The sequence below is a fragment of the Heterocephalus glaber genome, unplaced genomic scaffold, assembly GCF_053883595.1.
Source record: "Heterocephalus glaber isolate CG9 unplaced genomic scaffold, H.glaber_assembly_v1.0 deba00001532, whole genome shotgun sequence".
Lineage (NCBI taxonomy): Eukaryota > Metazoa > Chordata > Mammalia > Rodentia > Bathyergidae > Heterocephalus > Heterocephalus glaber.
Genome location: NW_028258330.1, coordinates 10699359 through 10718105, shown reverse-complemented (window position 1 = coordinate 10718105; position 18747 = coordinate 10699359).

The window sequence follows — 18747 nt, the reverse complement described above, 5'->3', positions numbered from 1 at the left end:
TGACAAGGAAAAGAAAAATTTATTTAAAATAGTAAGAGACCATGAGAAATCAATCCAGCAGCTGCTACATGATGCAAAGAAAAATAACATAAGACTGATTGGACTCAATGAAGTAACAGGAGAGAGTGCAGATGACATAAAATAAAACTGTTCAGCAAAGTAATGGCAGGAAACTTCCCAAGCAGGGGAAAAGAACTTGACATAGAGATAAGTGAGGCATATAGGACTCCAACTAGCCTTGATCAAAAAAAATCCACACATAGGCATATAATTGTTAAGATTCCAGAAACCCAACAGAAGAACAAGTTCTACAAGCAGTTAGAGAAAAGAAACAACACAAAAGGAAAACCCTTCAGAATTATACAAGACTTCTCAATACAAACCCTCAGAACAAAAGGAGGTTGGAGTGAAGTATTGCCAGCACTAAAGTAAAACAGCCTCCAACCCAGATTGATGTAAGCTCCAAAACTATCTTCAAAATTGATGGAGAAATAAGATATTTTCATGACAAAGAGCACCTTAGGAACTTGATGAATACCAAACCAGCGTTTCCAAAAATTTTTTTTAAATTCTTGGAAGAGACAAGAAGCCCAGCAGAATGAATCCACTGGTCACGACAAGAAATTAAAAGCAAAGGTGGAAAATCCAACAAAAACAAAAAGTCATGACAATGATAAGTTAATACATATCAGTTATAACCATCAATGTTAATGTTCTCAACTTACCAATAAGAAATAGACTGGCAGAATGGGTGAAGAAACAAGACCCAACAATATGCTGCATACAAGAAACACACTTAATTCAAAAATAAACTCATAGACTGAAAGTTAAAGGGTGGAAAACAATACTCCATGCAACAGCAACCCGAAAAAAAGCAGTACTAGCTATCCTCTTTGCAGATCAAGTAGATTTCAATCCAACACTGATTAACAGAGTCAAAGAAAGACACTACATACCTGTAAAGGGAACAATCTAAGAGGAAGAGATGACAATCATAAATATCTATGCACCAAACACTAGTGTACCCAACTATATAAAACAAATCTAAATAGACATGAAAAATCATATAACCACTAATACAATAGTCGTGGGGTACCTCAATACTCCACTGTCAGAAATAGATTGATCAACTAGACAAAAAACAAGCAATGAAATACCAGAATGCAATCAACTTCTTGAACAAATGGACTTAACAGATGTTTACAGAGTGTTCCACCCCACAAAATCAGAATACACATTCTTTTCAGTTGCACATGACTCATTCTCCAAAATATACCACATTCTCACTCATAGAACATATTTAGGTAAGTGCAAAGGAACTGAAGATATCCCCTGTATATTATCAGACCATAGTGTGATGAAATTGGAGATCAATAGCAAAAGAAATCACAAAAATTTCATTAAAACATGGAAATTGAACAACACACTTCTGAATAACCAATGGGTCACAGAGGAAATTAAAGAAGTAATCAGACAGTTCCTTCAATTAAATGACAATAACAATACAACATATTGGAACTTATGGGATACAATGAAAGCAGTTTTATGAGGGAAATTCATAGCAGTGACAATCATATAAGGAAAGCAGAGGGAGCCCGATTAAACAACCTGATGCTGAACCTCAAGCTTCTGCAAAAAGAAGAGCAGAAAAAACCCAAATCTCATACAAGGGAGGAAATTTTAAAGATCAGAGCAGAAATCAATTCAATGGAGACTAAAAAAATGATACAAAAAATCAATGAAGCCAAGAGTTGATTCTTCAAAAGAATAAACAACCTTATCAGAAAAGAGAAAGAAACGGCTCAAATACATGCAATTAGAAATGAAAAGGATTAAATTTCAACAGAACCAGCAGAAATCCAGAGGATCATCAATAGCTACTTCAAGAACCTATACACCAATAAGATGGAAAACACAGAACAAATGGACAGATTCCTAGATAAGTGCGAATTACCAAAGTTGAACAAAGACCTAAAAATTCTAAACAACCCAATATCAATCAATGAAATTGAAAACATAATTAAAATCTTACCAACCAAGAAAAGCCCAGGTTCTGATGGCTTCACTGCTGAATTCTACAAAACATATTGAGAGGAACTACTGGCACTACTGTTTAAACTCTTCAATTAAATGGAAAGGGAAGCAATACTCCTGAATTCTTTCCTGGAAGCAAGCATCACCTTGATCCCCAAAGCAGAAAGAGATCCAACAGAAAAATGGAACTATTCCAATCTCACTAATGAACATAGATGCAAAAATCCTTAATAAAATACTGGCAAATAGAATGCAGAAGATCATCCAGAAGATCATACACCCTGATCAAGTGGGATTCATCCCAGGGTGCAGGGATGGATCAACATAAGCAAATCAATCAATGTAATACACTATATTAATAGAACCAAGGACAAGAACCATATGATCATCTCAATAGATGCAGAAAAAGCATTTGACAAAATCCAACATGCATTTATGATAAAAATCCTATAAAAAATTGGAATAGACAGTCTCTACCTCAATCTGATAAAAGCTATGTATGAAAAAACAACAGCCAATATCACACTAAATGGTCCAAAACCGAAATCCTTCACAGTAAAATCAGGAAGAAGACAAGGATGTCCAATATCACCACTCCTCTTCAATATAGTTTTGGAAATATTAGCCATGGCAATTAGACAAGAGAGAAGAATAAAAGGAATTAAAATAGGAAATGTAGAATTCAAATTGTCATTATTTGCAGACGAGATAATACTCTATATAGAAAACCAAAGAACTCCACCAAAACTCTTCTAGACTTAATAACCAAATTCAGTAGAATAGCTGGATACAAGATCAACACAAAAAAATCAATAGCTTTCCTCTACACAAATGACAGACTCACTGAAACAGAAATAGGGCAAATAATTCCTTTCACAATAGCATCCAAAAAACCGAAACACCTAGGAATCATCCTAACAAAAGAAATCAAAGAGCTCTTCTCTGAAAACTATGGCACTCTGAAAAGAGAGACTGAAGATGATATCAGAAAATGGACAGACATCCCCTGCTCCTGTGTAGGAAGGATTAATATAGTGAAAATGGCCATACTTCCAAAACTGCTATATAGATTTAATGCAATTCCAATTGAGATCCCAGCAGCATACTTCATGGACCTTGAGAAAACAATCCAAACATTCATTTGGAACAAGAAGAAACCCAGAATGGCAAAAGCAATTCTAGGTAACAGAGACATGGCAAGGGGTATCACAGTCCCCAATATGCAACTATACTGCAAAGCTACTGTGATAAAAACAGCATGGTACTGGCAAAGAAACAGACCTGAGGACCAGTGGAACAGGTTAGAAGATGCAGAAACAACTCAAGACACACTCAGCCATCTCATCTTCGATAAACACCCTCACTGGAGGAAAGATAGCCTCTTTAATAAATGGTGCTGGAAAAATTGGGCTTCAACTTGCCAAAGATTAAAACTAGACCTGTATCTCTCACCATTCACTAAACTAAAATCTATATGGCTGTACCAAGGTTACAAGTGTTGCAGAACATGCCAAATCAACCCTCTGCAGACAAGCAGGTCTGCAGTCGCCCTGCCAAGGTCACACGTCATGTGGAACATGCTGAATCAGCCCAGGCCCAGGCAGAAATCCACTGGACAGCCCCCCTCCACTCCTCTGGCCTTGTCTCTGTACAGACAATTGGTTCCACACTACAAAGACACAGAGGACACTGGGCCACCAGACCACTGTACTGGGTAAGTTGGAGTCATCTTCACCTCCCATCAGGACCAGGACTATCTTCAGGGGAAAGGCAGCTGGAACCTGCAATACAGTTCTGCTGAGTTCAACCCTACAGGAGAACAGGGAGCTCAACTTGGGACTTGCAGCCAGAAATCTGCCTGAATCTCATGGGTCTGTGACTAGCTTGATGAGACTCATTGACTTATATCTGCACACTGCTACCCATGCTGTCTATTGTGACAGCAGAGACATACCCTGAAAGAGGCCCTTCATCTTCATTGATATTTTTTATTCCCAAAATTAGTATTATTAGTTTGTTTTTTTCTCTTTTCTTTTGTTTTGCTCCTATCTTTAATTTTTTTCCTACTATTTGCAAATATTTGTTTTTCTCTCCTTTTTTCTTTTCTTTTCTTCTTTCTTTTCTCTTTCCTTTCTCTCTCTCTTACGCACACTCTTTTGCTCTCCCACATTGTTCATCTTCTCTTTTTGTCATTGTTTTGGTCCTCATTCAGAGTTTTTCTTTATTTTACTATTATTCTCTTTTTCCTTCTCAACTGTGTCCTCTGGCCACACTGCTAACATTTCCCTATCCTTCTTCCCATCTGTCCCTCCCTCCCCAACCCCTTCTAACTCCCCATCCCAAAGGGTAAAGTTGTTATATTGAAGAGTTTATTCACTATCTGTTGGGTTGGTCCTCGATCTTGATTTAATTCACACAGCTAAAGGTGATAGATTAATAACTACCACAAAATGTCATTTTTGAAGATATACTTGATGCAATGGTGTTGCTGATTGTATCACTTGGGCTAAGGTGTTGTTATTGATCTAGTCAATGAACCTTCCTAGTATAAGGAAAATGAGATAGCCTTAGAGTCATTAGAGACTGAAAACTTAAAGACCAGCTATATCTGGAGGACACCTCTGAGAAGCAATCATTCCATAAGGGTTCTAATTACAAGCAACAAAGATACCTACAATGAACAAATTCAAACTATCAACCCAGAAGTAAAACCAAGGACAGTACCAAAAACAAAAATGAGAAGACATTTAAGCAAGGCACAAACTCAGACTTCCACCCCACCAAGGGTAAATCCTAGGGGAAATGAGATGGAAAAGTCCCACAACTAAACACCTGAACTGATGGCACAAGAAGTATCAAAACAGATGAATGAGGCACTCGAAAAATTCAAAGCAGAAATAATCTCCCAGATATCTACAGAGATGGTGAGCAGAGTGAAAGACATGATTAATGGATCTAGAACAGAAACAGATAAAAAATAGATGAGCTCAGAAACATGCTGGAAGCCATGAATAACTAGCATAAGAAAGAAATGGAAACCATGATTGTCCAACATAAGAAAGAAATGAAATCCATGAAACAGATTCAAACAGATATTCAGGAGATCCAAAACTCAATTGAAAGTATTCACAGCAGATTAAGGGAATCTGAAGATAGAATATCAGCTATAGAAGACAGGATCACAATTAGAGACCATAAAAATAGAGATTTCTTAAAAATAGTAAGGGACCATGAGAAATCAATCCAAAAACTGTGACATGATGCAAAGAAGAATAACATAAGACTGATAGGAGTCCATGAAAAAAAACAGGAGAAAGCTCAGTTGACATAAAAAAAAAACTTTTCACAGAAGTAATAGTGGAAAACTTCCCAGACAGAGGTAGAGAATGGGAAATACAGATAAGTGAGGCATATAGAACTCCAACAAATCATGATAGAAAAAAAAATCTACATCTAGACATAAAATAGTCAAGATCCCAGAAACCCAACAGAAAAACAAAATCCTACGAGCAGTTAGAGAAAAGAAACAAATCACCTCCAAAGATTGCCCATCAGAATCACGGTAGACTTCTCAACAAAAACCCTCAAATCAAGGAGCACCTGGAGTGAAGTATTTCAAGCCCTAAAAGAAAATAACTTCCAACCTAGACTGTTGTATCTTGCAAAATTATCTTTCAAAATCGATGGGGAAATTAGATACTTCCACAACAAAGATCACCTGAGAAATTTCATGAACACCACACCAGCACTACCAACAATTCTAAATATCCTAGAACAAAGCAATGAAGGCCACAACCCCATGAGGCCCAACAGAGGGAAGCCACCAGACAAGGTAAGACACTAAAGGGAAAGTGGGAAAAATAAGAAATAAAAGAGCCAATAAAAGTAAAACATCATGACAAGGATAAATCAATATCTATCAATTATAACCCTCAATGTTTAATGGCCTCAATTCACCAATCAGAAGAAGTAGACTGACAGAATGGATCAAAAAGGAAAATGCAACAATATGCTGTATACAAGAAACACACATAACTCAAAAAGAAACTCATAGACTGAAAGTAAAAGTATGGAAAACAGTTCTCCACACCTCAAGCTCCTAGAAAAAGAAGAGCATAATGAATCCAAAGTTCATACAAGAGAGAAAATTATAAAGATCAGGGCAGAAATCAATGCAATGGAGACTAAGAGAACAATAAAAAAATCAATCAATCCAAGAGTTGGTTTTTGACAGAATAAAAAAAATTGATAAACCTTTAGCCAACCTTATCAAAAAAGGAAAGAAAAGGTACAAATACATGCAATTAAGAATGAAAAAGGTGAAGTCACCAAGATCCAGCAGAAATCCAGAGGATCATCAATACCTACTTTGAGAACCTGTACTCCGATAAAATGGAAAACACAGAAGAAATGGGCAGATTCCTAGATACATACGAATTGCCAAAGTTAAATGAAGAAGATATAGAAATTCTAAACACCCTAATTACAATGAGTGAAATTGAAAATATAATAAAATATTTACCAACAAAGAAAAGCCCAGTTCCGGATGGCTTCACTGCTGAATTTTACAAGACATTTAAAGAACTAATGCCATTACTCTTTAAACTCATCAAGGAAATTAAAAGGGAAGCAATACTTCCAAATTCATTCCTGGAATCAAGTGTTACTTTGATTCCAAAACCAGGGAAAGACCCAACCTAAAAACAGAACTACAGGCCAAACTCCCTAATGAACATAGATTCAAAAATCCTCAACAAGATACTGGCAAACAGAATACAGAGTGTCATCAAGAACATCATACACCCTGACCAAGTCAGATTTATCCCAGGGATGCAAGGATGGTTCAACATTCGTAAATCAATAAATGTAATACACCATATTAATAGAGTCAAGGACAAAAACCATATGATCATCTCAATAGATGCAGAAAAAGCATTCGACAAAATCCAGCACCCATTCATGATAAAAACCCTACAGAAAATCAGAATAGAAGGTCTTTATCTTAACCTGATTAAGGATATCTATGAAAAACCAACAGACAACATCATACTAAATGGTCAAAACCTGAAAACTTTCACACTAAAATCACGAACAAGACAAGGATGTCCACTATCACCACTCTTGTTCAATATAGTTCTGGAAACATTATCCACATCAATCAGAAAAGAGAAAGAAATAAAAGGAATAAAGATAGGAAAAGAAGAAGTTAAACTGTCATTATTTGCTGAGGATATGATACTTTTCATAGAAGACCCAAAAAATTCTGCCAAAAGACTTCTAGACATAATTGACAGATTCAGTAGAGTAGCTGGATACAAGGCAAACACTCAAAAAACAATAGCCTTCTTGTATACAAATAACAGACTCACTGAGAGAGAAATTAGGGAAACAATTTCTTTTACAATAACATCCAAAACAATGAAATACCTAGGAATCAATTTAACAAAGGAAGCAAAAGCCCTCTCCACTGAAAAATACAGCATTCTGAAAAGAGATCAAAGAGGATACAAGAAAATGGAAAGACATCCCTTGCTACTGGGTAGGAAGAACCAATATAGTGAAAATGCCCATACTTCCAATACTACTATATAGATTCAATGCAATGCCAATTGAAATTCCAACAATATACTTCACAGAACTAGAGAAAACAATCCAAAAATTCATTTGGAACCAGAAGAGACCTAGAATAGCTAAAGCAATTCTAAGCAACAGAGACATGGCTGGGGGTATCACAATTCCCAACTTGCATCTATACTACAAAGCTACTGTGATAAAATCAGCATGGTACTGGCAAAGGAACAGAACTGAGGATCAGTGGAATAGATTAGAAGATGCAGAAACAACTCCAGATGTGCTCAGCCACCTCATCTTTGAAAAAGGAGCCAATCACCCTCATTGAAGGAAAGATAGCCTAGCCTATTTAATAAATGGTGTTGGAAAAACTGGATTTCAACCTGCTAAAGATTAAAACTAGACCCATACCTATCACCATGCACTAAATTAAAATCAAAGTGGATTAAAGATCTAAATATTAAGACAGAAACAGTAAACTTGCTGGAAGATAAGTTAGCTAGAACTCTTGAAGACATTGGCAGAGGAAAAGACTTCATGAACAAAACCTCAGCAGCATGGAAACTAGCAGAAAGAATCAACAACTGAGATCTCATCTTATTAAAAAGCTTCTGCACTGCAAAAGAAACCACCAACAGAGCTAACAGACAACCTACAATATGGGAAAAAATTTTTAGCAGCTGTACCTCAAACAAAGGATTACTATCTAGAATATATAAAGAATTAAAAAAAATCGGACCCCCCAAATTCAAAGACTCAATTCAAAAATGGGCATCTGAAATGAACAGACATTTCTCAGACAAAGAAGTAAAAGCAGCAAACAAATATATGAAAAAATGTTCAACGTCACTGGTCATTTGAGAGATGCATACGAGAACAACACTGAGATTCCACCTCACCCCAGAAAGAGTGGCTGCTACCAAGAAATCAACAAATAACAAATGCTCGTGGGGTTGTGGGGAGAAAGGAACCCTTTACCATTGTTGGTGGGAGTGCACACTGGTGCAACCACTGTGGAAGTCAGTATGGAGATACTTCAAAGAACTTGAGGTCCCATTTGACGCAGCTATTCCCCTGCTAGGTATCTTCCCAAAAAGAATTAAAAGAATCATACCACAGAGATATATGTCCACCCATGTTCATAGCGGCACAGTTTGTAATAGCTAAAGCTTGGAAGCAGCCCAGGTGCCCATCAACTGGAAACTGGATAAAAAAATGTGTTTTTTTTAATAAAATGGAGTACTACTCAGCCATAAAGAAGGAAAAACTAGAGTCATTTATAGCTAAATGGGTGCATATCAAGGCCATACTCTTAAGTGAAATAAATAGGACACACGTGTAAATACCAAATAGTTTCTCTAGAGTGAGAAACTGATAGTGTAAACAAGGGTTAAAATGATTACAATGAATAATTGATAATTTGAAATAGGAAAAAATGTCCAAAGATGAAGGAGTGAAGGGAGGGGAATGGGAAAGGAAAAGAAGGAAAGGAAAATCTATGAAAAAAGAAAAAACATGGAAAGGAAATCTATGTAAATAGGGAAGGGCAGAGTGGGTGAAGGGCGCACAGGTAATGGGGAATAAAATAAGAATCAAGTATATCATGTACAGGCACAAACACCCAGTGATAAATGTAAACAAATTGTATACCTAAAATGTACCAATAAAAGAACTAAAAAAAACCCTAAAAAACAAAAAAACCCCTAAAATCTAAATGGATTAAAGATCTAAATATTAAACCAGAAATACTAAACCGGTTTGAAGAGAGTTTAGGAAGAACTCTTGAAGACATTGGTGTAGGAAAAGATTTTATGAATAAAACTTTAGTTGCCCATGAACTAGCACAAACAATCAACAAGTGAGATCTCTTCTTACTAAAAAGCTTCTGCACAGCAAGAGAAACCACCAACAGTGTGAAGAGGCAACCCATAAAGTGGGAAAAAATTTTCACCAGCTGTTCCTCAGACAAAGGTCTATTATCTCAAATCTATAAAGATCTTAAAAAAATTAGACCTCTCAAATTTAAAGACCCAATCCAAAAAAGGGTATCTGAAATGAACAGACATTTCTCAGACAAAGAAGTAGAAATAGCAAATAAGCAAATGAAAAAATATTCAACATCACTGGTCATTCCAGAGATGCAAATGAAAACATTTCACCTCACCCCAGAATGAATGGCTGCTATCCAGAAATCAACCAATAACAAATGCTGGCAGGGCTGTGGGGAAAGATGAACACTGCTCCACTGCTGATGGGAATGTAGACTGGTGCAACCACTGTAGAAATCAGTAAGGAACCGGGGATTTAGCTCAGTGATTTTGCCACCTGCTGCGCAGGCGCAAGGATCTGAGTTCAATCCCTGGTACCAAAAAATAAAATAAAATATCTTCACCAAAGAATTAAAAGAATCATACCACTGTGATATATGCACACCCATGTTCATAGCACCATAGTTTATAATAGCTAAAACTTAGAAACAGCCCAAATGCTCATCAACTGGTGATTGGATAAAGAAAATATGGAGGTTTTTTATAAAATGGCATACTACTCAGCCATAAAAAACGAGAAATTAGAGACATTTATTACTAAATGGATGCACATTGAGGTGATACTCTCAAGTGAAATAAATAGGACACAGATGTGTAAATACCGAATAGTTTCTATACTGTGAGAAACTGAAAGTGTAAACAAGGACTAAAAGGTATAATAGATAATGTGAAATTGAAAAAAAGGGGCAAAGTGAAAGGGGAAGTGGGAGGGCTAGGGGAAAGGAAAGAAGGAAATGGAATTAATATGAGAAAATGAAAATTGGAAACAAAGTCTTTGTAGATAGGGAGGGATGGAGGGGTTGAAGGGAGGGCAGGGGAAGGGGCTAAAAATAAGAACCAAGAGAGATTATGTAAAGGTGCCAATTTCCCATGATGAATGTCATTATATTGTATACCTAAAATGTACCAATAAAATAAAATTTTAAAAAATAAATAAATAAATTACCCCTGATGCAGGGCCTCAGTGGCAATCCAGTCCCCCCTCCCCCCCCCCCCGTCTTTCAGGAGCTCTCTCTCTCAATAAATCTTACACAGGCCGAGGATTTAACTCTGGTTCTGCTGCCTGTCTCTCAAGCACAAGGTCCCAAGTTTGATCCCTGGTAACACCCCCAAATCAATTTAAAAAGAATGGAGGGAAATCCTTAAGGTGCCTCTTATTGAATATGAGTAGACTTCAGATCCTGACCTGTGAAACAAGAAGGAAGATCCATGTAAACTGTGAAACTATGCATTGTACCATGGATGGGGGAAAGTTAGGCACAGGGGATTGTCCAAAACATGCCTGTAGAGAGGGTGAGCAAGAATATGGAGGGATATATGTGAGAAATGGTTAGGGTGCACAACAGCAGAAGAGGTAATCAAGTGTGCCTGGTGAACTGGGCAGATGATGAGTGATGAGAAGTCTTCCCATTCACACTGAGGAGTTTCAACTTCATCCTGGAGATAATGCAAGATATGGGAGGATCTAAAGCTTTTAGAAGACCTTAAGAGTTTTAAGGAAATGATTGAACTTACAATGTGGAGAATGAATTAGAGTGTAGCGAAGATAAAGGCAGGGAGACTGTTGAAGCCCCAGATGAGAAATGGCAAAGAAGTGGCCTACTCAAGAGACAGGTGAGACAATGGAAAAAGTGGATGTATTCAAGGAAGCAGGATTGGGATTGATTTGTGATTAGATGATTGGTTACTGTGTTGCCCTACTTTGCTATTTGAGGGATGACTGACAAAGTATTAGTAATAGTTTAATCCAATAGTTCAATGTAATAATTCAATCAAAATTTTTCAGATTCATGGAAAAATCCAATACTTTTTTTCAATTTCTCTATAGTACTCTGTTTTTGTTACTATAACAAAATACCCATGGCTGAGTAAATTATAAAGAAGAGAAGTTCATTTATCTCAAAATCGTGGATGTTCAAGCTCTGGTACCAGCATCTGCTTGGCTCTAGTGAGGTTTTCATGGTTGATCGAATTGCAATGGTGACAATATGTATGATAGCAAATTGAATGGCAAGTCAAAAAGCCAGAGGGATTCAGGAGTGAGCTTGTTTTTCTTATAACAATTAGTTTTTCTGGGAACTAACCAGAGCCTCTGAAAAAACTATTTTAATATCTTATGAGAATGATGTCCCTAATGAGCCAACTACTCTCAATAAGCTTTGCCTCCTCATGGTTCACTACCTCTCAATCTGGCCTGCTAGATATCAAGATTCAAGTACATGAGTCTTGGAGAGACATACTCAAACTATGTCTGAGCCATAGCTGTCTCCACTTGCTCATAAGTCCATGAGTCCTTTGGGATTGTCCTTATGAATCTATCCTTGAAGCTGGAGGATAGTGTAAACATTACATGTAGCTGGGTCATCTACACTAGGAGGCTCTATGATGCTGTTCCTGCTACCTAGAGGCCAGCAATGACATATGAGACATAGTCAAGAACTTATTCAAGAAAATGTTTTCTATCTCCAAGGCTGCAGATACTCTGAGTTTAGTGTGATCCCCAGTTGTTTCCAGAGCAATGTGAGCTCTCTCTTTGTCCTCACAAATATTGCACATACCTCTGCTGAGTTTTCTTAGTCTTTTCCTAGCCCAAGTGGTAATTGTTTCAGCTCAGGTTGTACCTGACAAAATTGTCCTGGGTTCATAATATTAAATTCACTTAGATCCAATCATATTATCTCTTTCTTGGGCTTTAACAATGTTCCATAAACATGGATGGAAGGATTTCCTCTCTTTGCCATCCCATGAAACTAAATTTAACAATTCTGATTAGCACTTGCATTTTAGTTCATGTTTCTCAAAAGCAGAGCCTGAGATCATGACTTGTGTAGTAGTTGTTTATGAAGAAATGGTGGCTAGGAATAAATTATAAGGAAGGAGGGTTGGGAAGGAGAAGCTCTGTAAGGTATAGTTTCAGGCATAGCCCCAGTCTTGGTCTGATTCTATGAGGAGCTTTGGAATATAATGTACAACTTGGAGTTCACCATGATTCAAGCATGGGAGCTGGACTTTCATACTCTTTGGGCAAGGTACAGTCCAGGGGACATAAGCTCCCAGGTGCTTCCAGATCTTTGCTAATGATATGGGCAGAGAAGCTTCAGAAGCCCAAGGGTCATCCTTCAATAAAGGCATCCTTAGGGCTCAGGCACACAGAGGCTGAGGAATGAGCACAGAGAATGAGACTAGAAGGGATTGGAGGGATACGAGCAGGAGCATCTGCCATGTGCATCGTACTTAGTCTTGCACACAAAGTGGCATACCTTATACTTGAGTATTTGTATAATGCCTTTACCACAGGGGCTTTGCTTGCTTTTGTTTGCACTGGAGATTCCGTTATGTCCAACTTTTATCTATCCAATCACTTTCTAACAGCTTTGAACTTGAAGAGAGAAGATGACGGACTTTTGATGTCCTTCCCCCCAAAGTTCAGAACTCCTTAGGCAAATTGCCTATAACTTTCAATCTCTACATTTCATTAGCGTCTTTTGCATATTCAATGAAACCCAGATACCATTAAATTTGGAAGATGAGGAATAGACTAACATGACATCTCAGATTTTACTTCATCTGCTGCATCTCACAGCACGGACTTCCATTGACTTTACAACAACCAAAGAACAGCTTTGTGAGTCTAAGTTCCTTGTAGGTAATTTCTCTGGTTCTTACAACTTACAGAGAAAGGAACTGACCCATTAGGAAATTCCCTGTACCTCTAAGGAGCAAGAGAAAGCTCTGAATGAATCACAGAGAGGATCTTTGACCCAGGCTTCTTTTCGGAAGCTGAGGATGTAAAAGAAAGTCAGGAATATTTATTAGCCTAAGGTACATACAGTAATTCCTACAATCATATGAGATCACCTGGTCACAACTCTTATGGTACAAAGAAACTACTTTTCATGAAAACCTTGGCTCTTTTAAAATTGATTTCTATTTGCTTCCCAAAATATTGTTCAAATTTGGAGATCTACTCTTGGCTGTTTGTAGTTAGTTGTCAATCAGTCCATAAATATTTTCTGCCCTCATGTGCCTCAAAGAGTTCAAAGAATAAGTCAACAAATGTTAAATCAAAATACAAACACGTATTTGGTTATGTTTTATAACAACAAAACACACCTTTCTGGCTGGGAATATCCCCAAACACCCCCACTCAGGTACAAGACTCGCTACCTCAGTCTTCAGTATTCCCAGTTCCACTAGTTCTCAACTCTTTGGTCTTAGACAAATTGTATAATTCTTCCAACAATTTCCTCATCTGTGAAATTAAGATAATCATCAGATTTTCCTTATAGGTATACAGGTTAAAATTCAAAATGCTTATGCAGTCCTGATCATAATGCCTGATATATAAACATCCTACTAATGATAAGTTTTAATCATTGACTTTATTCCATGTATTTTTCACTATGGAGAAATAATTCATGTACCATAACATTCATCATTTAAAAACTTACCATCAGTGGTTTTAATATTTTCCCAAGATTGTACAACTCTCATCTCTAATTCCAGTACATTTTCATCACTCACAAAGGATTTCCATACTCTTTAGCAGTCACTCCCCATCCTCCAATATTCCAGCCAGTGGCAATAATTAATTTATTTTTACCTGTATATATTTTTATTCTAGATATATATATAAATGGAAACATGTAGCTCAGGGCCTTTCGTATCTTCTTTCACTTGGAATTATATATTTAAAATTTTTATTACAGTTTTTGTTTTTATTACAATTATTAACATAGCTAATATGAATGTTCATGTGCCACTTTTTGTGTGGATATTTATCTTCAGTTTTCTAGGACCAATGCCTAGCAGTAGAAATGCTGGGTCATATGGTAATTTCCCGTTTAACATTATGACGCACTGGGTAACATTTTCCCAAAATGTCTTTTACATTTCAACCAGAAATAGAGGAGCATTCTAATTTTTCCACACTTTTTTAGTACTTCTTAGGATTTGTTTCAATTATGGCCATTCTAGAGATTTGCATTGTCCTCATGATAAACAATGTTGAGCATCCTTTTAGGTTCTTATTGGCCATTTTCATACTTTCTTTGGAAAAAAATGTCTATTTTCAAACTTTGCCCCTTTTAATCCAGTTTATTTATCTTTTTTTGTAAAGTTAAAATATTTTATATATTTTATTGGATGTTTTGTATGGACCAAGTGTCATTCTAGAAGCTGAAGACATAAAGATGTAAATATTGATAAACTTGTGTTTTAACAATCTTATACTCTCATAGAGGTACAGAAAACAAAAATAAACAAGTAAATGAGCAATTAAAATGTATGAGGGCAATAATTGTAGTAAAGAAAAATAAACAGGGGAAATATTATTGACAGGTGCAGTGGGGACCACAAAATAGGTGGCTATCAAAGAATGATGCACTCCGAGTTTAGACCTATTGCAAGAGACAAAAATTTCCCTAGAAAGATAAGTTTTATGCTGGAAAGATGTACCAAAATTTCATTAGCATAGGAGACAAAGAACCCTCTGTTCCAAAATGAGGTGTAACACTAATCAAAGAGGCCCTTTTAACTTAGTGAGGCTACAGACATAATTTTTGGTCAGTTTGGTGCTGAAGTATGTATGTAATTACATGAAAATTTATCACATTTGCCAACAATTCCTTTGACATGTTATTCAATTCTAATTTTTCTTTCTGCATTCTGAAAAAGAATTACCACTTGGATTCAATGCCTGTATGGTGCCTTTTACAGTTTATTCACTATGTATATATTTATCAGTTACATATAAATTAATGCTTGTCCTCACCACTTTTTAGTAATAAGACCAAAGAGCAAAGTATAACTTTATATTATCATCTTTATTAAGAAAATAGATGCCAAAAGGAAAAACAAGCATTCGACAATTTTAGAGTTAAACTCTATATTCCTAATATTGAACTTTCTTTGAAATCATTTTCCAAAGCAAATCCATAAAATATGAGGTGACCATGTTTCCTATTTGCAAACAATGCATAAAACATAAAGTATCAGGCACAATATTCACATTTTTAAAATGCAATTTTGAAAATAGTGCTTCCTTGTTTGTCTTGAAGCCAGCTGCCAGAGGATATGAATAACAAGATCAGAAGAATCCAATAAAGGTTAAATGTGCTTGTGGGTAATTTACTCTTCATTTGGGTGCAGTTCCAGTTAGATGAAGGACAGATAGCTGAAACTACTGAATACATTTCACTGGAAACTAAGCTAAAAAAAATGGCTCTCTGCTCAGAAGTCTAATCTAATGCAATTCAAACTATTTAACTGAGCATTCTGTAACACCTTATTATGAAGGTTCGTGCATTTACTAAATTGATTAAGAGCAAAAATTTAAAACTATCAGCTAACAAAAATGCCTTAGGAATAACTAAATATTAAAGTACCATTCTTAGTAGCTATTAGTCAATAACTTTTTTAAAAGATACTTATTGGATACCAACCATATATTAGATACTATATGTTGGGATACAACATGAACAAAAGAGACAGCTAATGTTCTTAATAAGTTTATATTCTACTTGAAGACACAGCTAATAAGCAGGTACACAAAAGAACTATGAAATGTAATAAGTGTTACAGAGAAAAACATCAGTTGGTACTAAATAATAGGAAGATTTGGGTGGGAGCAGGATTAAATAGGATAGTTGGAAAAGATTTGTATAAGATTATAAAAATCTGACTTAAGATTTGAAAGATATTTTGAATTATACTGATGTTATGGCACATAACTGGTGTTTAGCCCTCTTTGGTGCTATCAAAGAGTAAAGTACAACTTCTGTCATTTTTTTGTTACTTTTCTCCCCCCCATCATTTATGCTATGCCAATTGTGCTAATAAAAGTCTTTGAATCAATTGCTATTATTGGAGAAACATTAGAATGTTAAAACAATATCTACTTATGATTATTCCTAATATTTTACAAGCTATATGTTAGCAGGTGTTATCTTATTCCAATGCTTAAAGAATTCGCTAACAAGGCTGGGGATTTAGCTCACTGGCGCCGTGTCTGTGTCACAAGTACAAGGTCCTGAGTTCAATTCCCAGTACCACAAAAAAAAAAAAAAAAAAAGAATTTGCTAACTTAATTTCTATGTCAGTCAGCTAATTCCCCGACCCCAAAATTTAGTGCCCAAAGTAATCCTTTTGTTTTGGGATAACAAAAATGATCTGAATTTGATTGTGGTCATAATAGTACAACTCTGTCAATATGCTAAAATTAAATGAATCCTGCACATTAAGTTTGTAAATTGTAGAAAATACAAATTTTAGTTCAATAAAGCTGTTATTTTAAAAAATAAAATAACATTTTAATCTAGTTCATGTAAGGCAGTCAAAGATTGGTTCAAACATGCTTGACTCAAGCTGCATAGTGGATCCAGATCTAACCCTTGTGCAATTTGATCTCTTAAAACCAGTGGCTATTTGGCTATGTTTTTTCATATAAAAACATAAAATCACAAGAAACTAACCAAAAACATGTAAGCCTCAGGTTGCATCACATAAACTAATATCTTATTGCTTAAAGCAAATCACATGACAAACCCCTAAGTCCATTCAGTAGGACTACACCTGCTCATTGTGTGGCCTGAAGGTGTGTCACAGGGCACTACAGTAACACCTCCCTGGCAACTACAGGATTGAAGTCAGTATTTGCCAAATGATAAGGTAACTGAAAACACCTTTCATTCATCAATTAAATGCTAAACATTTAGTCCATTTAAAACATACTATGCTTTGTTAGGTGCTACCTGGGAGCACACATTTAGTTATGCTTACTGGGGTCTGTAACACAGTGCATTTTCAAGAAGCAGATAAAAATATTTCACTTTCAAGCAAGAAAGATCTGACATTTGTCATCTTACATTATCTTTCTAATACAGATCCTAAGGTTAGAAACTAATACATGTTCTCAGTAGCCTATCTACAAACACCCCCCTCCACACAAATTCATGCACATATGATGCATTCTACTGAATGTTAAGTTGAGTATATATCATAATTTTCTGTGTCTGTAGAAGATATTATCAGTGCCCATCCATATCCCCTTGGCACTCATCATCCTTAAATTCTCACTGGAAGAACTTGAGGTCCTCTGTCTGAAGGCTTTGTCTGCCTCAAGTTCTATGCATGACTTGTGCACAGAACTGGTTGAAGGCCTATGGTGTTAAATCCTAGGGAGCTTCTCTCAAGCAGATGGCTGGAGTTGATGAGAACCACCTCAGTATCTTGTCCTTTGGTCATGCAGAGTTCCTTAGCAAGACAGAGCCCTGGTAACTTGCAGTGCTGTTCTGTTTATGAACGTGACCTCTATTAGTTCTCTCCCTTCCTGTCCCACTTCCCCAGTCTCCTACCAAAGTGCTTTCTGGGACCTCCTCCCACTTAAATTAATGGTTATTTATACTAGAATCCTTGGCTCAGGCTCTGCTTCCATGCACCCCAACAAAGATTATGAAATAAACTGAAAGAACTCAAAATCAAGTTAGGATTTAACAGAGGCATAAACACCAGACCAAAATCAGAAGCCTTCAGGCAACCAATGTTTGACTTGGTATCTGGCTTTGTACTTTTCATCTGTGCTTAGTTTTATATAAAACGAAGTTTCCATCTCTGTACGCATATCAAACAATGCACTTCAAGTTACATTTGTGTCACCCAAGAAAGCTTGCACACAGCCAGCTGAATTGATTAGAGATAGATGCTTATGTAAACAACCCATTATTCATGAGGAACTAATAAACCAGAGCCACGCATGGAGAATCAGCTAATTTTCTTCCAACACTATTAATTCTGCAAACATTTAGTGAAATTTTATCATGTGAAAGATACTATCCAACATTTTTTAGATTAAACATTAGATTTACGCCTGGTTCCTGTCCTTTATGGATTACAATTGATCTAAGATTTGGACATGGAAGAAGGTGATGAAGCCCCAGCTGCAATACAAACTATGACAACTACCTAATTGGAGGAATAACCAACTGTTCTCAGTATATGTCCCACCCCACCCCAAGTCAGGAGCTGCTAGCAACATTCTCTCAGATAAATAACCAAATTTAAATTGGAGTGGAACTTTGAAAGGAGAGGGACTATA